The following is a 24510-nucleotide window of genomic DNA, read 5'->3' on the forward strand; positions in this document are numbered from 1 at the left end:
AGCAGTGGGTTTAAAGCATATGCTAATTTTGCATGTTAGCATAATTATAAGAATAAGATAAAAAGGTTTAAAAGAACTCATACTAGTGGCATTTGAACCCACAAGTCTGTTAAAATTTAGGTAAGTCTCTAAACAATAGGAACAATCAATGATTCTTTCAACTGTCTTTTCCAAAACAGAAATGCACACACTCATGGAAATACAAAATCCTCAGAATTAGATCAAAGGGTTCTCAAAACCTCATAATACTGGCAGCAGTGGGATTTGAACCCACGCCTCCGATGAGACTGGAGCCTTAATCCAGCGCCTTAGACCGCTCGGCCATGCTACCTAATACATCATTAAAAGAGCTTCCTTAGAGTAAGTTTAGTGTATCTGACTACATTTTAAACTTGTGCATTGTGGAAAATGGATAGGTCTCTAAACAAAAAGGAAAAAGCAATGATTCTATCTTTTGTCTTTTCCAAAAAAGCAAAGCACGCACTCATACAAAAATATGCTAATTTTTCTGTTAGCAAAATCATAAATATAAGCTGAAAAGGTTTTCAAAACCTCAATATGTTGGCAGCAGTGGGATTTGAACCCACGCCTCCAAAGAGACTGGAGCCTAAATCCAGCGCCTTAGACCACTCGGCCATGCTACCTTAAACAGCATGATTAATTAAGCTTCCTTAGAGAAAGTGAAGTACATTTGACAACATTTAAAATTAGTACATTTTGGAAAATGGGCATGTCTCTAAACATTAGGCAAAAACAAAGATTCTATCAACGGTCTTTATCTTAACTGAAAACTGCTAAATCATACAAATACAAAAGAAGATCATATCACATGCTAATTTGCATGTCTCTTAACAATAGGAAAAATCAATGATTCTTTCAACTGTCTCTTTCTAAACAGAAATTAACACACTCATGAAAATACAAAATCATAAGAATTAGATCAAAGGGTTCTCAAAACCTCATAATAATGGCAGCAGTGGGATTTGAATGGGCATGTCTCTAAACATTAGAAAAAAGCAAGGATTCTTTCAACAGTCTTTATCTGAACTGAAAAATGCAAAATCATGCAAATACAAAAGAAGATTAAATCACATGCTAATTTGCATGCTAGCAAAATCATAAGAATAAGTACAAAAACATTTCAAGATCTCATAATACTGGCAGCAGTGGGTTTAAAGCATATGCTAATTTTGCATGTTAGCATAATTATAAGAATAAGATGAAAAGGTTTAAAAGAACTCATACTAGTGGCATTTGAACCCACAAGTCTGTTAAAATTTAGGTAAGTCTCTAAACTAAAGTCTAAAACTGTCTTTTCCAAAACAGAAATGCACACACTCATGGAAATACAAAATATGGAAAATGGGCATGTCTCTAAACATTAGGCAAAAACAAAGATTCTATCAACGGTCTTTATCTTAACTGAAACTGCTAAATCATACAAATACAAAAGAAGATTATATCACATGCTAATTTGCATGCTAGCAAAATCATAAGAATAAGTACAAAAACATTTCAAGATCTTATAATACTGGTAGCAGTGAGATTAAAGCATATGCTAATTTTGCATGTTAGCATAATTATAAGAATGAGATAAAAAGGTTTAAAAGAACTCATACTAGTGGCAGCAGTGGGATTTGAACTCACAAGTCTGTTAAAATTTAGGTAAGTCTCTAAACAATAGGAACAATCAATGATTCTTTCAACTGTCTTTTCCAAAACAGAAATGCACACACTCATGGAAATACAAAATACTCAGAATTAGATCAAAGGGTTCTCAAAACCTCATAATAATGGCAGCAGTGGGATTTGAATGGGCATGTCTCTAAACATTAGAAAAAAGCAAGGATTCTTTCAACAGTCTTTATCTGAACTGAAAACTGCAAAATCATGCAAATACAAAAGAAGATTAAATCACATGCTAATTTGCATGCTAGCAAAATCATAAGAATAAGTACAAAAACATTTCAAGATCTCATAATACTGGCAGCAGTGGGTTTAAAGCATATGCTAATTTTGCATGTTAGCATAATTATAAGAATGAGATAAAAAGGTTTAAAAGAACTCATACTAGTGGCAGCAGTGGGATTTGAACTCACAAGTCTGTTGGAATATGGGTAAGTCTCTTAACAATAGGAAAAATCAATGATTCTTTCAACTGTCTTTTCCTAATCAGAAGTTAACACACTCATGAAAATACAAAATCATAAGAATTAGATCAAAGGGTTCTCAAAACCTCATAATAATGGCAGCAGTGGGATTTGAATGGGCATGTCTCTAAACATTACAAAAAAGCAAGGATTCTATCAACAGTCTTTATCTGAACTGAAAACTGCAAAATCATGCAAATACAAAAGAAGATTAAATCACATGCTAATTTGCATGTTAGCAAAATCATAAGAATAAGTACAAAAACATTTCAAGATCTCATAATACTGGCAGCAGTGGGTTTAAAGCATATGCTAATTTTGCATGTTAGCATAATTATAAGAATAAGATAAAAAGGTTTAAAAGAACTCATACTAGTGGCATTTGAACCCACAAGTCTGTTAAAATTTAGGTAAGTCTCTAAACAATAGGAACAATCAATGATTCTTTCAACTGTCTTTTCCAAAACAGAAATGCACACACTCATGGAAATACAAAATACTCAGAATTAGATCAAAGGGTTCTCAAAACCTCATAATACTGGCAGCAGTGGGATTTGAACCCACGCCTCCGAAGAGACTGGAGCCTTAATCCAGCGCCTTAGACCGCTCGGCCATGCTACCTAATGCATCATTAAAAGAGCTTCCTTAGAGTAAGTTTAGTGTATCTGACTACATTTTAAACTTGTGCATTGTGGAAAATGGATAGGTCTCTAAACAAAAAGGAAAAAGCAATGATTCTATCTTTTGTCTTTTCCAAAAAAGCAAAGCACGCACTCATACAAAAATATGCTAATTTTTCTATTAGCAAAATCATAAATATAAGCTGAAAAGGTTTTCAAAACCTCAAGATGTTGGCAGCAGTGGGATTTGAACCAACGCCTCCAAAGAGACTGGAGCCTAAATCCAGCGCCTTAGACTACTCGGTCATGCTACCTTAAACAGCATGATTAATTAAGCTTCCTTAGAGAAAGTGAAGTACATTTGACAACATTTAAAATTAGTACATTTTGGAAAATGGGCATGTCTCTAAACATTAGGCAAAAACAAAGATTCTATCAACGGTCTTTATCTTAACTGAAAACTGCTAAATCATACAAATACAAAAGAAGACTATATCACATGCTAATTTGCATGCTAGCAAAATCATAAGAATAAGTACAAAAACATTTCAAGATCTCATAATACTGGCAGCAGTGAGATTAAAGCATATGCTAATTTTGCATGTTAGCATAATTATAAGAATTAGATAAAAAGGTTTAAAAGAACTCATACTAGTGGCAGCAGTGGGATTTGAACTCACAAGTCTGTTGGAATATGGGTAAGTCTCTTAACAATAGGAAAAATCAATATTTCTTTCAACTGTCTTTTCCTAAACAGAAATTAACACACTCATGAAAGTACAAAATCATAAGAATTAGATCAAAGGGTTCTCAAAACCTCATAATAATGGCAGCAGTGGGATTTGAATGGGCATGTCTCTAAACATTAGAAAAAAGCAAGGATTCTTTCATCAGTCTTTATCTGAACTGAAAAATGCAAAATCATGCACATACAAAAGAAGATTAAATCACATGCTAATTTGCATGCTAGCAAAATCATAAGAATAAGTACAAAAACATTTCAAGATCTCATAATACTGGCAGCAGTGGGTTTAAAGCATATGCTAATTTTGCATGTTAGCATAATTATAAGAATAAGATAAAAAGGTTTAAAAGAACTCATACTAGTGGCATTTGAACCCACAAGTCTGTTAAAATTTAGGTAAGTCTCTAAACTAAAGTCTAAAACTGTCTTTTCCAAAACAGAAATGCACACACTCATGGAAATACAAAATATGGAAAATGGGCATGTCTCTAAACATTAGGCAAAAACAAAGATTCTATCAACGGTCTCTATCTTAACTGAAACTGCTAAATCATACAAATACAAAAGAAGATTATATCACATGCTAATTTGCATGCTAGCAAAATCATAAGAATAAGTACAAAAACATTTCAAGATCTTATAATACTGGTAGCAGTGAGATTAAAGCATATGCTAATTTTGCATGTTAGCATAATTATAAGAATGAGATAAAAAGGTTTAAAAGAACTCATACTAGTGGCAGCAGTGGGATTTGAACTCACAAGTCTGTTGGAATATGGGTAAGTCTCTTAACAATAGGAAAAATCAATGATTCTTTCAACTGTCTTTTCCTATACAGAAATTAACACACTCATGAAAATACAAAATCATAAGAATTAGATCAAAGGGTTCTCAAAACCTCATAATAATGGCAGCAGTGGGATTTGAATGGGCATGTCTCTAAACATTAGAAAAAAGCAAGGATTCTATCAACAGTCTTTATCTGAACTGAAAACTGCAAAATCATGCAAATACAAAAGAAGATTAAATCACATGCTAATTTGCATGTTAGCAAAATCATAAGAATAAGTACAAAAACATTTCAAGATCTCATAATACTGGCAGCAGTGGGTTTAAAGCATATGCTAATTTTGCATGTTAGCATAATTATAAGAATAAGATAAAAAGGTTTAAAAGAACTCATACTAGTGGCATTTGAACCCACAAGTCTGTTAAAATTTAGGTAAGTCTCTAAACAATAGGAACAATCAATGATTCTTTCAACTGTCTTTTCCAAAACAGAAATGCACACACTCATGGAAATACAAAATCCTCAGAATTAGATCAAAGGGTTCTCAAAACCTCATAATACTGGCAGCAGTGGGATTTGAACCCACACCTCCGAAGAGACTGGAGCCTTAATCCAGCGCCTTAGACCGCTCGGCCATGCTACCTAATGCATCATTAAAAGAGCTTCCTTAGAGTAAGTTTAGTGTATCTGACTACATTTTAAACTTGTGCATTGTGGAAAATGGATAGGTCTCTAAACAAAAAGGAAAAAGCAATGATTCTATCTTTTGTCTTTTCCAAAAAAGCAAAGCACGCACTCATACAAAAATATGCTAATTTTTCTGTTAGCAAAATCATAAATATAAGCTGAGAAGGTTTTCAAAACCTCAATATGTTGGCAGCAGTGGGATTTGAACCCACGCCTCCAAAGAGACTGGAGCCTAAATCCAGCGCCTTAGACCACTCGGCCATGCTACCTTAAACAGCATGATTAATTAAGCTTCCTTAGAGAAAGTGAAGTACATTTGACAACATTTAAAATTAGTACATTTTGGAAAATGGGCATGTCTCTAAACATTAGGCAAAAACAAAGATTCTATCAACGGTCTTTATCTTAACTGAAAACTGCTAAATCATACAAATACAAAAGAAGATTATATCACATGCTAATTTGCATGTCTCTTAACAATAGGAAAAATCAATGATTCTTTCAACTGTCTCTTTCTAAACAGAAATTAACACACTCATGAAAATACAAAATCATAAGAATTAGATCAAAGGGTTCTCAAAACCTCATAATAATGGCAGCAGTGGGATTTGAATGGGCATGTCTCTAAACATTAGAAAAAAGCAAGGATTCTTTCAACAGTCTTTATCTGAACTGAAAACTGCAAAATCATGCAAATACAAAAGAAGATTAAATCACATGCTAATTTGCATGCTAGCAAAATCATAAGAATAAGTACAAAAACATTTCAAGATCTCATAATACTGGCAGCAGTGGGTTTAAAGCATATGCTAATTTTGCATGTTAGCATAATTATAAGAATAAGATAAAAAGGTTTAAAAGAACTCATACTAGTGGCATTTGAACCCACAAGTCTGTTAAAATTTAGGTAAGTCTCTAAACTAAAGTCTAAAACTGTCTTTTCCAAAACAGAAATGCACACACTCATGGAAATACAAAATATGGAAAATGGGCATGTCTCTAAACATTAGGCAAAAACAAAGATTCTATCAACGGTCTTTATCTTAACTGAAACTGCTAAATCATACAAATACAAAAGAAGATTATATCACATGCTAATTTGCATGCTAGCAAAATCATAAGAATAAGTACAAAAACATTTCAAGATCTTATAATACTGGTAGCAGTGAGATTAAAGCATATGCTAATTTTGCATGTTAGCATAATTATAAGAATGAGATAAAAAGGTTTAAAAGAACTCATACTAGTGGCAGCAGTGGGATTTGAACTCACAAGTCTGTTGGAATATGGGTAAGTCTCTTAACAATAGGAAAAATCAATGATTCTTTCAACTGTCTTTTCCTAAACAGAAATTAACACACTCATGAAAATACAAAATCATAAGAATTAGATCAAAGGGTTCTCAAAACCTCATAATAATGGCAGCAGTGGGATTTGAATGGGCATGTCTCTAAACATTAGAAAAAAGCAAGGATTCTATCAACAGTCTTTATCTGAACTGAAAACTGCAAAATCATGCAAATACAAAAGAAGATTAAATCACATGCTAATTTGCATGTTAGCAAAATCATAAGAATAAGTACAAAAACATTTCAAGATCTCATAATACTGGCAGCAGTGGGTTTAAAGCATATGCTAATTTTGCATGTTAGCATAATTATAAGAATAAGATAAAAAGGTTTAAAAGAACTCATACTAGTGGCATTTGAACCCACAAGTCTGTTAAAATTTAGGTAAGTCTCTAAACAATAGGAACAATCAATGATTCTTTCAACTGTCTTTTCCAAAACAGAAATGCACACACTCATGGAAATACAAAATACTCAGAATTAGATCAAAGGGTTCTCAAAACCTCATAATAATGGCAGCAGTGGGATTTGAATGGGCATGTCTCTAAACATTAGAAAAAAGCAAGGATTCTTTCAACAGTCTTTATCTGAACTGAAAACTGCAAAATCATGCAAATACAAAAGAAGATTAAATCACATGCTAATTTGCATGCTAGCAAAATCATAAGAATAAGTACAAAAACATTTCAAGATCTCATAATACTGGCAGCAGTGGGTTTAAAGCATATGCTAATTTTGCATGTTAGCATAATTATAAGAATGAGATAAAAAGGTTTAAAAGAACTCATACTAGTGGCAGCAGTGGGATTTGAACTCACAAGTCTGTTGGAATATGGGTAAGTCTCTTAACAACAGGAAAAATCAATGATTCTTTCAACTGTCTTTTCCTAAACAGAAGTTAACACACTCATGAAAATACAAAATCATAAGAATTAGATCAAAGGGTTCTCAAAACCTCATAATAACGGCAGCAGTGGGATTTGAATGGGCATGTCTCTAAACATTAGAAAAAAGCAAGGATTCTATCAACAGTCTTTATCTGAACTGAAAACTGCAAAATCATGCAAATACAAAAGAAGATTAAATCACATGCTAATTTGCATGTTAGCAAAATCATAAGAATAAGTACAAAAACATTTCAAGATCTCATAATACTGGCAGCAGTGGGTTTAAAGCATATGCTAATTTTGCATGTTAGCATAATTATAAGAATAAGATAAAAAGGTTTAAAAGAACTCATACTAGTGGCATTTGAACCCACAAGTCTGTTAAAATTTAGGTAAGTCTCTAAACAATAGGAACAATAAATGATTCTTTCAACTGTCTTTTCCAAAACAGAAATGCACACACTCATGGAAATACAAAATCCTCAGAATTAGATCAAAGGGTTCTCAAAACCTCATAATACTGGCAGCAGTGGGATTTGAACCCACGCCTCTGAAGAGACTGGAGCCTTAATCCAGCGCCTTAGACCGCTCGGCCATGCTACCTAATGCATCATTAAAAGAGCTTCCTTAGAGTAAGTTTAGTGTATCTGACTACATTTTAAACTTGTGCATTGTGGAAAATGGATAGGTCTCTAAACAAAAAGGAAAAAGCAATGATTCTATCTTTTGTCTTTTCCAAAAAAGCAAAGCACGCACTCATACAAAAATATGCTAATTTTTCTGTTAGCAAAATCATAAATATAAGCTGAAAAGGTTTTCAAAACCTCAATATGTTGGCAGCAGTGGGATTTGAAACCACGCCTCCAAAGAGACTGGAGCCTAAATCCAGCGCCTTAGACCACTCGGCCATGCTACCTTAAACAGCATGATTAATTAAGCTTCCTTAGAGAAAGTGAAGTACATTTGACAACATTTAAAATTAGTACATTTTGGAAAATGGGCATGTCTCTAAACATTAGGCAAAAACAAAGATTCTATCAACGGTCTTTATCTTAACTGAAAACTGCTAAATCATACAAATACAAAAGAAGATTATATCACATGCTAATTTGCATGTCTCTTAACAATAGGAAAAATCAATGATTCTTTCAACTGTCTCTTTCTAAACAGAAATTAACACACTCATGAAAATACAAAATCATAAGAATTAGATCAAAGGGTTCTCAAAACCTCATAATAATGGCAGCAGTGGGATTTGAATGGGCATGTCTCTAAACATTAGAAAAAAGCAAGGATTCTTTCAACAGTCTTTATCTGAACTGAAAACTGCAAAATCATGCAAATACAAAAGAAGATTAAATCACATGCTAATTTGCATGCTAGCAAAATCATAAGAATAAGTACAAAAACATTTCAAGATCTCATAATACTGGCAGCAGTGGGTTTAAAGCATATGCTAATTTTGCATGTTAGCATAATTATAAGAATAAGATAAAAAGGTTTAAAAGAACTCATACTAGTGGCATTTGAACCCACAAGTCTGTTAAAATTTAGGTAAGTCTCTAAACTAAAGTCTAAAACTGTCTTTTCCAAAACAGAAATGCACACACTCATGGAAATACAAAATATGGAAAATGGGCTGTCTCTAAACATTAGGCAAAAACAAAGATTCTATCAACGGTCTTTATCTTAACTGAAACTGCTAAATCATACAAATACAAAAGAAGATTATATCACATGCTAATTTGCATGCTAGCAAAATCATAAGAATAAGTACAAAAACATTTCAAGATCTTATAATACTGGTAGCAGTGGGTTTAAAGCATATGCTAATTTTGCATGTTAGCATAATTATAAGAATGAGATAAAAAAGTTTAAAAGAACTCATACTAGTGGCAGCAGTGGGATTTGAACTCACAAGTCTGTTGGAATATGGGTAAGTCTCTTAACAATAGGAAAAATAAATGATTCTTTCAACTGTCTTTTCCTAAACAGAAGTTAACACACTCATGAAAATACAAAATCATAAGAATTAGATCAAAGGGTTCTCAAAACCTCATAATAATGGCAGCAGTGGGATTTGAATGGGCATGTCTCTAAACATTAGAAAAAAGCAAGGATTCTATCAACAGTCTTTATCTGAACTGAAAACTGCAAAATCATGCAAATACAAAAGAAGATTAAATCACATGCTAATTTGCATGTTAGCAAAATCATAAGAATAAGTACAAAAACATTTCAAGATCTCATAATACTGGCAGCAGTGGGTTTAAAGCATATGCTAATTTTGCATGTTAGCATAATTATAAGAATAAGATAAAAAGGTTTAAAAGAACTCATACTAGTGGCATTTGAACCCACAAGTCTGTTAAAATTTAGGTAAGTCTCTAAACAATAGGAACAATCAATGATTCTTTCAACTGTCTTTTCCAAAACAGAAATGCACACACTCATGGAAATACAAAATCCTCAGAATTAGATCAAAGGGTTCTCAAAACCTCATAATACTGGCAGCAGTTGGATTTGAACCCACGCCTCAGAAGAGACTGGAGCCTTAATCCAGCGCCTTAGACCGCTCGGCCATGCTACCTAATGCATCATTAAAAGAGCTTCCTTAGAGTAAGTTTAGTGTATCTGACTACATTTTAAACTTGTGCATTGTGGAAAATGGATAGGTCTCTAAACAAAAAGGAAAAAGCAATGATTCTATCTTTTGTCTTTTCCAAAAAAGCAAAGCACGCACTCATACAAAAATATGCTAATTTTTCTGTTAGCAAAATCATAAATATAAGCTGAAAAGGTTTTCAAAACCTCAATATGTTGGCAGCAGTGGGATTTGAAACCACGCCTCCAAAGAGACTGGAGCCTAAATCCAGCGCCTTAGACCACTCGGCCATGCTACCTTAAACAGCATGATTAATTAAGCTTCCTTAGAGAAAGTGAAGTACATTTGACAACATTTAAAATTAGTACATTTTGGAAAATGGGCATGTCTCTAAACATTAGGCAAAAACAAAGATTCTATCAACGGTCTTTATCTTAACTGAAAACTGCTAAATCATACAAATACAAAAGAAGATTATATCACATGCTAATTTGCATGTCTCTTAACAATAGGAAAAATCAATGATTCTTTCAACTGTCTCTTTCTAAACAGAAATTAACACACTCATGAAAATACAAAATCATAAGAATTAGATCAAAGGGTTCTCAAAACCTCATAATAATGGCAGCAGTGGGATTTGAATGGGCATGTCTATAAACATTAGAAAAAAGCAAGGATTCTTTCAACAGTCTTTATCTGAACTGAAAACTGCAAAATCATGCAAATACAAAAGAAGATTAAATCACATGCTAATTTGCATGCTAGCAAAATCATAAGAATAAGTACAAAAACATTTCAAGATCTCATAATACTGGCAGCAGTGGGTTTAAAGCATATGCTAATTTTGCATGTTAGCATAATTATAAGAATGAGATAAAAAGGTTTAAAAGAACTCATACTAGTGGCAGCAGTGGGATTTGAACTCACAAGTCTGTTGGAATATGGGTAAGTCTCTTAACAATAGGAAAAATCAATGATTCGTTCAACTGTCTTTTCCTAAACAGAAGTTAACACACTCATGAAAATACAAAATCATAAGAATTAGATCAAAGGGTTCTCAAAACCTCATAATAATGGCAGCAGTGGGATTTGAATGGGCATGTCTCTAAACATTAGAAAAAAGCAAGGATTCTATCAACAGTCTTTATCTGAACTGAAAACTGCAAAATCATGCAAATACAAAAGAAGATTAAATCACATGCTAATTTGCATGTTAGCAAAATCATAAGAATACGTACAAAAACATTTCAAGATCTCATAATACTGGCAGCAGTGGGTTTAAAGCATATGCTAATTTTGCATGTTAGCATAATTATAAGAATAAGATAAAAAGGTTTAAAAGAACTCATACTAGTGGCATTTGAACCCACAAGTCTGTTAAAATTTAGGTAAGTCTCTAAACAATAGGAACAATCAATGATTCTTTCAACTGTCTTTTCCAAAACAGAAATGCACACACTCATGGAAATACAAAATACTCAGAATTAGATCAAAGGGTTCTCAAAACCTCATAATAATGGCAGCAGTGGGATTTGAACCCACGCCTCCGAAGAGACTGGAGCCTTAATCCAGCGCCTTAGACCGCTCGGCCATGCTACCTAATGCATCATTAAAAGAGCTTCCTTAGAGTAAGTTTAGTGTATCTGACTACATTTTAAACTTGTGCATTGTGGAAAATGGATAGGTCTCTAAACAAAAAGGAAAAAGCAATGATTCTATCTTTTGTCTTTTCCAAAAAAGCAAAGCACGCACTCATACAAAAATATGCTAATTTTTCTGTTAGCAAAATCATAAATATAAGCTGAAAAGGTTTTCAAAACCTCAATATGTTGGCAGCAGTGGGATTTGAAACCACGCCTCCAAAGAGACTGGAGCCTAAATCCAGCGCCTTAGACCACTCGGCCATGCTACCTTAAACAGCATGATTAATTAAGCTTCCTTAGAGAAAGTGAAGTACATTTGACAACATTTAAAATTAGTACATTTTGGAAAATGGGCATGTCTCTAAAAATTAGGCAAAAACAAAGATTCTATCAACGGTCTTTATCTTAACTGAAAACTGCTAAATCATACAAATACAAAAGAAGATTATATCACATGCTAATTTGCATGTCTCTTAACAATAGGAAAAATCAATGATTCTTTCAACTGTCTCTTTCTAAACAGAAATTAACACACTCATGAAAATACAAAATCATAAGAATTAGATCAAAGGGTTCTCAAAACCTCATAATAATGGCAGCAGTGGGATTTGAATGGGCATGTCTATAAACATTAGAAAAAAGCAAGGATTCTTTCAACAGTCTTTATCTGAACTGAAAACTGCAAAATCATGCAAATACAAAAGAAGATTAAATCACATGCTAATTTGCATGCTAGCAAAATCATAAGAATAAGTACAAAAACATTTCAAGATCTCATAATACTGGCAGCAGTGGGTTTAAAGCATATGCTAATTTTGCATGTTAGCATAATTATAAGAATGAGATAAAAAGGTTTAAAAGAACTCATACTAGTGGCAGCAGTGGGATTTGAACTCACAAGTCTGTTGGAATATGGGTAAGTCTCTTAACAATAGGAAAAATCAATGATTCTTTCAACTGTCTTTTCCTAAACAGAAGTTAACACACTCATGAAAATACAAAATCATAAGAATTAGATCAAAGGGTTCTCAAAACCTCATAATAATGGCAGCAGTGGGATTTGAATGGGCATGTCTCTAAACATTAGAAAAAAGCAAGGATTCTATCAACAGTCTTTATCTGAACTGAAAACTGCAAAATCATGCAAATACAAAAGAAGATTAAATCACATGCTAATTTGCATGTTAGCAAAATCATAAGAATACGTACAAAAACGTTTCAAGATCTCATAATACTGGCAGCAGTGGGTTTAAAGCATATGCTAATTTTGCATGTTAGCATAATTATAAGAATAAGATAAAAAGGTTTAAAAGAACTCATACTAGTGGCATTTGAACCCACAAGTCTGTTAAAATTTAGGTAAGTCTCTAAACAATAGGAACAATCAATGATTCTTTCAACTGTCTTTTCCAAAACAGAAATGCACACACTCATGGAAATACAAAATACTCAGAATTAGATCAAAGGGTTCTCAAAACCTCATAATAATGGCAGCAGTGGGATTTGAACCCACGCCTCCGAAGAGACTGGAGCCTTAATCCAGCGCCTTAGACCGCTCGGCCATGCTACCTAATGCATCATTAAAAGAGCTTCCTTAGAGTAAGTTTAGTGTATCTGACTACATTTTAAACTTGTGCATTGTGGAAAATGGATAGGTCTCTAAACAAAAAGGAAAAAGCAATGATTCTATCTTTTGTCTTTTCCAAAAAAGCAAAGCACGCACTCATACAAAAATATGCTAATTTTTCTATTAGCAAAATCATAAATATAAGCTGAAAAGGTTTTCAAAACCTCAAGATGTTGGCAGCAGTGGTATTTGAACCCACGCCTCCAAAGAGACTGGAGCCTAAATCCAGCGCCTTAGACTACTCGGTCATGCTACCTTAAACAGCATGATTAATTAAGCTTCCTTAGAGAAAGAGAAGTACATTTGACAACATTTAAAATTAGTACATTTTGGAAAATGGGCATGTCTCTAAACATTAGGCAAAAACAAAGATTCTATCAACGGTCTTTATCTTAACTGAAAACTGCTAAATCATACAAATACAAAAGAAGACTATATCACATGCTAGTTTGCATGCTAGCAAAATCATAAGAATAAGTACAAAAACATTTCAAGATCTCATAATACTGGCAGCAGTGAGATTAAAGCATATGCTAATTTTGCATGTTAGCATAATTATAAGAATTAGATAAAAAGGTTTAAAATAACTCATACTAGTGGCAGCAGTGGGATTTGAACTCACAAGTCTGTTAAAATTTAGGTAAGTCTCTAAACAATAGGAACAATCAATGATTCTTTCAACTGTCTTTTCCAAAACAGAAATGCACACACTCATGGAAATACAAAATACTCAGAATTAGATCAAAGGGTTCTCAAAACCTCATAATACTGGCAGCAGTGGGATTTGAACCCACGCCTCCGAAGAGACTGGAGCCTTAATCCAGCGCCTTAGACCGCTCGGCCATGCTACCTAATGCATCATTAAAAGAGCTTCCTTAGAGTAAGTTTAGTGTATCTGACTACATTTTAAACTTGTGCATTGTGGAAAATGGATAGGTCTCTAAACAAAAAGGAAAAAGCAATGATTCTATCTTTTGTCTTTTCCAAAAAAGCAAAGCACGCACTCATACAAAAATATGCTAATTTTTCTGTTAGCAAAATCATAAACATAAGCTGAAAAGGTTTTCAAAACCTCAATATGTTGGCAGCAGTGGGATTTGAACCCACGCCTCCAAAGAGACTAGAGCCTAAATCCAGCGCCTTAGACCACTCGGCCATGCTACCTTAAACAGCATGATTAATTAAGCTTCCTTAGAGAAAGTGAAGTACATTTGACAACATTTAAAATTAGTACATTTTGGAAAATGGGCATGTCTCTAAACATTAGGCAAAAACAAAGATTCTATCAACGGTCTTTATCTTAACTGAAAACTGCTAAATCATACAAATACAAAAGAAGATTATATCACATGCTAATTTGCATGTCTCTTAACAATAGGAAAAATCAATGATTCTTTCAACTGTCTCTTTCTAAACAGAAATTAACACACTCATGAAAATACAAAATCATAAGAATTAGATCAAAGGGTTCTCAAAACCTCATAATAATGGCAGCAGTGGGATTTGAATGGGCATGTCTCTAAACATTAGAAAAAAGCAAGGATTCTTTCAACAGTCTTTATCTGAACTGAAAAATGCAAAATCATGCAAATACAAAAGAAGATTAAATCACATGCTAATTTGCATGCTAGCAAAATCATAAGAATAAGTACAAAAAAATTTCAAGATCTCATAATACTGGCAGCAGTGGGTTTAAAGCATATGCTAATTTTGCATGTTAGCATAATTATAAGAATAAGATAAAAAGGTTTAAAAGAACTCATACTAGTGGCATTTGAACCCACAAGTCTGTTAAAATTTAGGTAAGTCTCTAAACTAAAGTCTAAAACTGTCTTTTCCAAAACAGAAATGCACACACTCATGGAAATACAAAATATGGAAAATGGGCATGTCTCTAAACATTAGGCAAAAACAAAGATTCTATCAACGGTCTTTATCTTAACTGAAACTGCTAAATCATACAAATACAAAAGAAGATTATATCACATGCTAATTTGCATGCTAGCAAAATCATAAGAATAAGTACAAAAACATTTCAAGATCTTATAATACTGGCAGCAGTGGGTTTAAAGCATATGCTAATTTTGCATGTTAGCATAATTATAAGAATAAGATAAAAAGGTTTAAAAGAACTCATACTAGTGGCATTTGAACCCACAAGTCTGTTAAAATTTAGGTAAGTCTCTAAACAATAGGAACAATCAATGATTCTTTCAACTGTCTTTTCCAAAACAGAAATGCACACACTCATGGAAATACAAAATACTCAGAATTAGATCAAAGGGTTCTCAAAACCTCATAATACTGGCAGCAGTGGGATTTGAACCCACACCTCCGAAGAGACTGGAGCCTTAATCCAGCGCCTTAGACCGCTCGGCCATGCTACCTAATGCATCATTAAAAGAGCTTCCTTAGAGTAAGTTTAGTGTATCTGACTACATTTTAAACTTGTGCATTGTGGAAAATGGATAGGTCTCTAAACAAAAAGGAAAAAGCAATGATTCTATCTTTTGTCTTTTCCAAAAAAGCAAAGCACGCACTCATACAAAAATATGCTAATTTTTCTGTTAGCAAAATCATAAATATAAGCTGAAAAGGTTTTCAAAACCTCAATATGTTGGCAGCAGTGGGATTTGAACCCACGCCTCCAAAGAGACTGGAGCCTAAATCCAGCGCCTTAGACCACTCGGCCATGCTACCTTAAACAGCATGATTAATTAAGCTTCCTTAGAGAAAGTGAAGTACATTTGACAACATTTAAAATTAGTACATTTTGGAAAATGGGCATGTCTCTAAACATTAGGCAAAAACAAAGATTCTATCAACGGTCTTTATCTTAACTGAAAACTGCTAAATCATACAAATACAAAAGAAGATTATATCACATGCTAATTTGCATGTCTCTTAACAATAGGAAAAATCAATGATTCTTTCAACTGTCTCTTTCTAAACAGAAATTAACACACTCATGAAAATACAAAATCATAAGAATTAGATCAAAGGGTTCTCAAAACCTCATAATAATGGCAGCAGTGGGATTTGAATGGGCAAGTCTCTAAACATTAGAAAAAAGCAAGGATTCTTTCAACAGTCTTTATCTGAACTGAAAAATGCAAAATCATGCAAATACAAAAGAAGATTAAATCACATGCTAATTTGCATGCTAGCAAAATCATAAGAATAAGTACAAAAACATTTCAAGATCTCATAATACTGGCAGCAGTGGGTTTAAAGCATATGCTAAGTTTGCATGTTAGCATAATTATAAGAATAAGATAAAAAGGTTTAAAAGAACTCATACTAGTGGCATTTGAACCCACAAGTCTGTTAAAATTTAGGTAAGTCTCTAAACTAAAGTCTAAAACTGTCTTTTCCAAAACAGAAATGCACACACTCATGGAAATACAAAATATGGAAAATGGGCATGTCTCTAAACATTAGGCAAAAACAAAGATTCTATCAACGGTCTTTATCTTAACTGAAACTGCTAAATCATACAAATACAAAAGAAGATTATATCACATGCTAATTTGCATGCTAGCAAAATCATAAGAATAAGTACAAAAACATTTCAAGATCTTATAATACTGGCAGCAGTGGGTTTAAAGCATATGCTAATTTTGCATGTTAGCATAATTATAAGAATAAGATAAAAAGGTTTAAAAGAACTCATACTAGTGGCATTTGAACCCACAAGTCTGTTAAAATTTAGGTAAGTCTCTAAACAATAGGAACAATCAATGATTCTTTCAACTGTCTTTTCCAAAACAGAAATGCACACACTCATGGAAATACAAAATACTCAGAATTAGATCAAAGGGTTCTCAAAACCTCATAATACTGGCAGCAGTGGGATTTGAACCCACGCCTCCGAAGAGACTGGAGCCTTAATCAAGCGCCTTAGACCGCTCGGCCATGCTACCTAATGCATCATTAAAAGAGCTTCCTTAGAGTAAGTTTAGTGTATCTGACTACATTTTAAACTTGTGCATTGTGGAAAATGGATAGGTCTCTAAACAAAAAGGAAAAAGCAATGATTCTATCTTTTGTCTTTTCCAAAAAAGCAAAGCACGCACTCATACAAAAATATGCTAATTTTTCTGTTAGCAAAATCATAAATATAAGCTGAAAAGGTTTTCAAAACCTCAATATGTTGGCAGCAGTGGGATTTGAACCCACGCCTCCAAAGAGACTGGAGCCTAAATCCAGCGCCTTAGACCACTCGGCCATGCTACCTTAAACAGCATGATTAATTAAGCTTCCTTAGAGAAAGTGAAGTACATTTGACAACATTTAAAATTAGTACATTTTGGAAAATGGGCATGTCTCTAAACATTAGGCAAAAACAAAGATTCTATCAACGGTCTTTATCTTAACTGAAAACTGCTAAATCATACAAATACAAAAGAAGATTATATCACATGCTAATTTGCATGTCTCTTAACAATAGGAAAAATCAATGATTCTTTCAACTGTCTCTTTCTAAACAGAAATTAACACACTCATGAAAATACAAAATCATAAGAATTAGATCAAAGGGTTCTCAAAACCTCATAATAATGGCAGCAGTGGGATTTGAATGGGCATGTCTCTAAACATTAGAAAAAAGCAAGGATTCTTTCAACAGTCTTTATCTGAACTGAAAAATGCAAAATCATGCAAATACAAAAGAAGATTAAATCACATGCTAATTTGCATGCTAGCAAAATCATAAGAATAAGTACAAAAACATTTCAAGATCTCATAATACTGGCAGCAGTGGGTTTAAAGCATATGCTAATTTTGCATGTTAGCATAATTATAAGTATAAGATAAAAAGGTTTAAAAGAACTCATACTAGTGGCATTTGAACCCACAAGTCTGTTAAAATTTAGGTAAGTCTCTAAACTAAAGTCTAAAACTGTCTTTTCCAAAACAGAAATGCACACACTCATGGAAATACAAAATATGGAAAATGGGCATGTCTCTAAACATTAGGCAAAAACAAAGATTCTATCAACGGTCTTTATCTTAACTGAAACTGCTAAATCATACAAATACAAAAGAAGATTATATCACATGCTAATTTGCATGCTAGCAAAATCATAAGAATAAGTACAAAAACATTTCAAGATCTTATAATACTGGTAGCAGTGAGATTAAAGCATATGCTAATTTTGCATGTTAGCATAATTATAAGAATGAGATAAAAAGGTTTAAAAGAACTCATACTAGTGGCAGCAGTGGGATTTGAACTCACAAGTCTGTTGGAATATGGGTAAGTCTCTTAACAATAGGAAAAATCAATGATTCTTTCAACTGTCTTTTCCTAAACAGAAATTAACACACTCATGAAAATACAAAATCATAAGAATTAGATCAAAGGGTTCTCAAAACCTCATAATAATGGCAGCAGTGGGATTTGAATGGGCATGTCTCTAAACATTAGAAAAAAGCAAGGATTCTATCAACAGTCTTTATCTGAACTGAAAACTACAAAATCATGCAAATACAAAAGAAGATTAAATCACATGCTAATTTGCATGTTAGCAAAATCATAAGAATAAGTACAAAAACATTTCATGAAAAAACATTTCTCATAATACTGGCAGCAGTGGGTTTAAAGCATATGCTAATTTTGCATGTTAGCATAATTATAAGAATAAGATAAAAAGGTTTAAAAGAACTCATACTAGTGGCAGCAGTGGGATTTGAACTCACAAGTCTGTTAAAATTTAGGTAAGTCTCTAAACAATAGGAACAATCAATGATTCTTTCAACTGTCTTTTCCAAAACAGAAATGCACACACTCATGGAAATACAAAATACTCAGAATTAGATAAAAGGGTTCTCAAAACCTCATAATACTGGCAGCAGTGGGATTTGAACCCACGCCTCCGAAGAGACTGGAGCCTTAATCCAGCGACTTAGACCGCTCGGCCATGCTACCTAAAGCATCATTAAAAGAGCTTCCTTAGAGTAAGTTTAGTGTATCTGACTACATTTTAAACTTGTGCATTGTGGAAAATGGATAGGTCTCTAAACAAAAAGGAAAAAGCAATGATTCTATCTTTTGTCTTTTCCAAAAAAGCAAAGCACGCACTCATACAAAAATATGCTAATTTTTCTGTTAGCAAAATCATAAATATAAGCTGAAAAGGTTTTCAAAACCTCAATATGTTGGCAGCAGTGGGATTTGAACCCACGCCTCCAAAGAGACTGGAGCCTAAATCCAGCGCCTTAGACCACTCGGCCATGCTACCTTAAACAGCATGATTAATTAAGCTTCCTTAGAGAAAGTGAAGTACATTTGACAACATTTAAAATTAGTACATTTTGGAAAATGGGCATGTCTCTAAACATTAGGCAAAAACAAAGATTCTATCAACGGTCTTTATCTTAACTGAAAACTGCTAAATCATACAAATACAAAAGAAGATTATATCACATGCTAATTTGCATGTCTCTTAACAATAGGAAAAATCAATGATTCTTTCAACTGTCTCTTTCTAAACAGAAATTAACACACTCATGAAAATACAAAATCATAAGAATTAGATCAAAGGGTTCTCAAAACCTCATAATAATGGCAGCAGTGGGATTTGAATGGGCATGTCTCTAAACATTAGAAAAAAGCAAGGATTCTTTCAACAGTCTTTATCTGAACTGAAAAATGCAAAATCATGCAAATACAAAAGAAGATTAAATCACATGCTAATTTGCATGCTAGCATAATCATAAGAATAAGTACAAAAACATTTCAAGATCTCATAATACTGGCAGCAGTGGGTTTAAAGCAGATGCTAATTTTGCATGTTAGCATAATTATAAGAATAAGATAAAAAGGTTTAAAAGAACTCATACTAGTGGCATTTGAACCCACAAGTCTGTTAAAATTTAGGTAAGTCTCTAAACTAAAGTCTAAAACTGTCTTTTCCAAAACAGAAATGCACACACTCATGGAAATACAAAATATGGAAAATGGGCATGTCTCTAAACATTAGGCAAAAACAAAGATTCTATCAACGGTCTTTATCTTAACTGAAACTGCTAAATCATACAAATACAAAAGAAGATTATATCACATGCTAATTTGCATGCTAGCAAAATCATAAGAATAAGTACAAAAACATTTCAAGATCTTATAATACTGGCAGCAGTGGGTTTAAAGCATATGCTAATTTTGCATGTTAGCATAATTATAAGAATAAGATAAAAAGGTTTAAAAGAACTCATACTAGTGGCATTTGAACCCACAAGTCTGTTAAAATTTAGGTAAGTCTCTAAACAATAGGAACAATCAATGATTCTTTCAACTGTCTTTTCCAAAACAGAAATGCACACACTCATGGAAATACAAAATACTCAGAATTAGATCAAAGGGTTCTCAAAACCTCATAATACTGGCAGCAGTGGGATTTGAACCCACGCCTCCAAAGAGACTGGAGCCTTAATCAAGCGCCTTAGACCGCTCGGCCATGCTACCTAATGCATCATTAAAAGAGCTTCCTTAGAGTAAGTTTAGTGTATCTGACTACATTTTAAACTTGTGCATTGTGGAAAATGGATAGGTCTCTAAACAAAAAGGAAAAAGCAATGATTCTATCTTTTGTCTTTTCCAAAAAAGCAAAGCACGCACTCATACAAAAATATGCTAATTTTTCTGTTAGCAAAATCATAAATATAAGCTGAAAAGGTTTTCAAAACCTCAATATGTTGGCAGCAGTGGGATTTGAACCCACGCCTCCAAAGAGACTGGAGCCTAAATCCAGCGCCTTAGACCACTCGGCCATGCTACCTTAAACAGCATGATTAATTAAGCTTCCTTAGAGAAAGTGAAGTACATTTGACAACATTTAAAATTAGTACATTTTGGAAAATGGGCATGTCTCTAAACATTAGGCAAAAACAAAGATTCTATCAACGGTCTTTATCTTAACTGAAAACTGCTAAATCATACAAATACAAAAGAAGATTATATCACATGCTAATTTGCATGTCTCTTAACAATAGGAAAAATCAATGATTCTTTCAACTGTCTCTTTCTAAACAGAAATTAACACACTCATGAAAATACAAAATCATAAGAATTAGATCAAAGGGTTCTCAAAACCTCATAATAATGGCAGCAGTGGGATTTGAATGGGCAAGTCTCTAAACATTAGAAAAAAGCAAGGATTCTTTCAACAGTCTTTATCTGAACTGAAAAATGCAAAATCATGCAAATACAAAAGAAGATTAAATCACATGCTAATTTGCATGCTAGCAAAATCATAAGAATAAGTACAAAAACATTTCAAGATCTCATAATACTGGCAGCAGTGGGTTTAAAGCATATGCTAAGTTTGCATGTTAGCATAATTATAAGAATAAGATAAAAAGGTTTAAAAGAACTCATACTAGTGGCATTTGAACCCACAAGTCTGTTAAAATTTAGGTAAGTCTCTAAACTAAAGTCTAAAACTGTCTTTTCCAAAACAGAAATGCACACACTCATGGAAATACAAAATATGGAAAATGGGCATGTCTCTAAACATTAGGCAAAAACAAAGATTCTATCAACGGTCTTTATCTTAACTGAAACTGCTAAATCATACAAATACAAAAGAAGATTATATCACATGCTAATTTGCATGCTAGCAAAATCATAAGAATAAGTACAAAAACATTTCAAGATCTTATAATACTGGCAGCAGTGGGTTTAAAGCATATGCTAATTTTGCATGTTAGCATAATTATAAGAATAAGATAAAAAGGTTTAAAAGAACTCATACTAGTGGCATTTGAACCCACAAGTCTGTTAAAATTTAGGTAAGTCTCTAAACAATAGGAACAATCAATGATTCTTTCAACTGTCTTTTCCAAAACAGAAATGCACACACTCATGGAAATACAAAATACTCAGAATTAGATCAAAGGGTTCTCAAAACCTCATAATACTGGCAGCAGTGGGATTTGAACCCACGCCTCTGAAGAGACTGGAGCCTTAACCCAGCGCCTTAGACCGCTCGGCCATGCTACCTAATGCGTCATTAAAAGAGCTTCCTTAGAGTAAGTTTAGTGTATCTGACTACATTTTAAACTTGTGCATTGTGGAAAATGGATAGGTCTCTAAACAAAAAGGAAAAAGCAATGATTCTATCTTTTGTCTTTTCCAAAAAAGCAAAGCACGCACTCATACAAAAATATGCTAATTTTTCTATTAGCAAAATCATAAATATAAGCTGAAAAGGTTTTCAAAACCTCAAGATGTTGGCAGCAGTGGGATTTGAACCCACGCCTCCAAAGAGACTGGAGCCTAAATCCAGCGCCTTAGACTACTCGGTCATGCTACCTTAAACAGCATGATTAATTAAGCTTCCTTAGAGAAAGTGAAGTACATTTGACAACATTTAAAATTAGTACATTTTGGAAAATGGGCATGTCTCTAAACATTAGGCAAAAACAAAGATTCTATCAACGGTCTTTATCTTAACTGAAAACTGCTAAATCATACAAATACAAAAGAAGACTATATCACATGCTAATTTGCATGCTAGCAAAATCATAAGAATAAGTACAAAAACATTTCAAGATCTCATAATACTGGCAGCAGTGAGATTAAAGCATATGCTAATTTTGCATGTTAGCATAATTATAAGAATTAGATAAAAAGGTTTAAAAGAACTCATACTAGTGGCAGCAGTGGGATTTGAACTCACAAGTCTGTTGGAATATGGGTAAGTATCTTAACAATAGGAAAAATCAATGATTCTTTCAACTGTCTTTTCCTAAACAGAAATTAACACACTCATGAAAGTACAAAATCATAAGAATTAGATCAAAGGGTTCTCAAAACCTCATAATAATGGCAGCAGTGGGATTTGAATGGGCATGTCTCTAAACATTAGAAAAATGCAAGGATTCTTTCAACAGTCTTTATCTTAACTGAAAACTGCAAAATCATGCAAATACAAAAGAAGATTAAATCATATGCTAATTTGCATGCTAGCAAAATCATAAGAATAAGTACAAAAACATTTTAAGATCTCATAATACTGGCAGCAGTGGGTTTAAAGCATATGCTAATTTTGCATGTTAGCATAATTATAAGAATGAGATAAAAAGGTTTAAAAGAACTCATACTAGTGGCATTTGAACCCACAAGTCTGTTAAAATTTAGGTAAGTCTCTAAACAATAGGAACAATCAATGATTCTTTCAACTGTCTTTTCCAAAACAAAAAATGCACACACTCATGGAAATACAAAATACTCAGAATTAGATCAAAGGGTTCTCAAAACCTCATAATACTGGCAGCAGTGGGATTTGGACCCACGCCTCCGAAGAGACTGGAGCCTTAATCCAGCGCCTTAGACCGCTCGGCCATGCTACCTAATGCATCATTAAAAGAGCTTCCTTAGAGTAAGTTTAGTGTATCTGACTACATTTTAAACTTGTGCATTGTGGAAAATGGATAGGTCTCTAAACAAAAAGGAAAAAGCAATGATTCTATCTTTTGTCTTTTCCAAAAAAGCAAAGCACGCACTCATACAAAAATATGCTAATTTTTCTGTTAGCAAAATCATAAATATAAGCTGAAAAGGTATTCAAAACCTCAATATGTTGGCAGCAGTGGGATTTGAACCCACGCCTCCAAAGAGACTGGAGCCTAAATCCAGCGCCTTAGACTACTCGGTCATGCTACCTTAAACAGCATGATTAATTAAGCTTCCTTAGAGAAAGTGAAGTACATTTGACAACATTTAAAATTAGTACATTTTGGAAAATGGGCATGTCTCTAAACATTAGGCAAAAACAAAGATTCTATCAACGGTCTTTATCTTAACTGAAAACTGCTAAATCATACAAATACAAAAGAAGACTATATCACATGCTAATTTGCATGCTAGCAAAATCATAAGAATAAGTACAAAAACATTTCAAGATCTCATAATACTGGCAGCAGTGAGATTAAAGCATATGCTAATTTTGCATGTTAGCATAATTATAAGAATTAGATAAAAAGGTTTAAATGAACTCATACTAGTGGCAGCAGTGGGATTTGAACTCACAAGTCTGTTGGAATATGGGTAAGTCTCTTAACAATAGGAAAAATCAATGAATCTTTCAACTGTCTTTTCCTAAACAGAAATTAACACACTCATGAAAGTACAAAATCATTAGAATTAGATCAAAGGGTTCTCAAAACCTCATAATAATGGCAGCAGTGGGATTTGAATGGGCATGTCTCTAAACATTAGAAAAATGCAAGGATTCTTTCAACAGTCTTTATCTTAACTGAAAACTGCAAAATCATGCAAATACAAAAGAAGATTAAATCACATGCTAATATGCATGCTAGCAAAATCATAAGAATAAGTACAAAAACATTTTAAGATCTCATAATACTGGCAGCAGTGGGTTTAAAGCATATGCTAATTTTGCAT

General features: G+C 33.2%; 7 non-coding genes across 7 annotated transcripts; all 7 read right to left on the minus strand.

Moving 5' to 3' along the window:
• Positions 1 to 562: 562 nt before the first annotated feature.
• On the minus strand, positions 563 to 644 carry TRNAL-UAG (transfer RNA leucine (anticodon UAG)). The gene has a single exon. It is a non-coding gene; the product is annotated as a tRNA-Leu (tRNA).
• Positions 645 to 5179: 4535 nt separating this feature from the next.
• On the minus strand, positions 5180 to 5261 carry TRNAL-UAG (transfer RNA leucine (anticodon UAG)). Its single transcript has one exon. It is a non-coding gene; the product is annotated as a tRNA-Leu (tRNA).
• Positions 5262 to 7749: 2488 nt separating this feature from the next.
• TRNAL-AAG (transfer RNA leucine (anticodon AAG)) lies at positions 7750 to 7831 on the minus strand. The gene has a single exon. It is a non-coding gene; the product is annotated as a tRNA-Leu (tRNA).
• A 7890-nt stretch (positions 7832 to 15721) lies between these two features.
• TRNAL-UAG (transfer RNA leucine (anticodon UAG)) lies at positions 15722 to 15803 on the minus strand. The gene has a single exon. It is a non-coding gene; the product is annotated as a tRNA-Leu (tRNA).
• Positions 15804 to 17257: 1454 nt separating this feature from the next.
• Positions 17258 to 17339, minus strand: TRNAL-UAG (transfer RNA leucine (anticodon UAG)). Its single transcript has one exon. It is a non-coding gene; the product is annotated as a tRNA-Leu (tRNA).
• Positions 17340 to 19263: 1924 nt separating this feature from the next.
• Positions 19264 to 19345, minus strand: TRNAL-UAG (transfer RNA leucine (anticodon UAG)). Its single transcript has one exon. It is a non-coding gene; the product is annotated as a tRNA-Leu (tRNA).
• A 1454-nt stretch (positions 19346 to 20799) lies between these two features.
• On the minus strand, positions 20800 to 20881 carry TRNAL-UAG (transfer RNA leucine (anticodon UAG)). Its single transcript has one exon. It is a non-coding gene; the product is annotated as a tRNA-Leu (tRNA).
• Between the last annotated feature and the right edge of the window lie 3629 nt (positions 20882 to 24510).

This window comes from Ranitomeya variabilis, unplaced genomic scaffold (assembly GCF_051348905.1).
Source record: "Ranitomeya variabilis isolate aRanVar5 unplaced genomic scaffold, aRanVar5.hap1 Scaffold_292, whole genome shotgun sequence".
NCBI lineage: Eukaryota > Metazoa > Chordata > Amphibia > Anura > Dendrobatidae > Ranitomeya > Ranitomeya variabilis.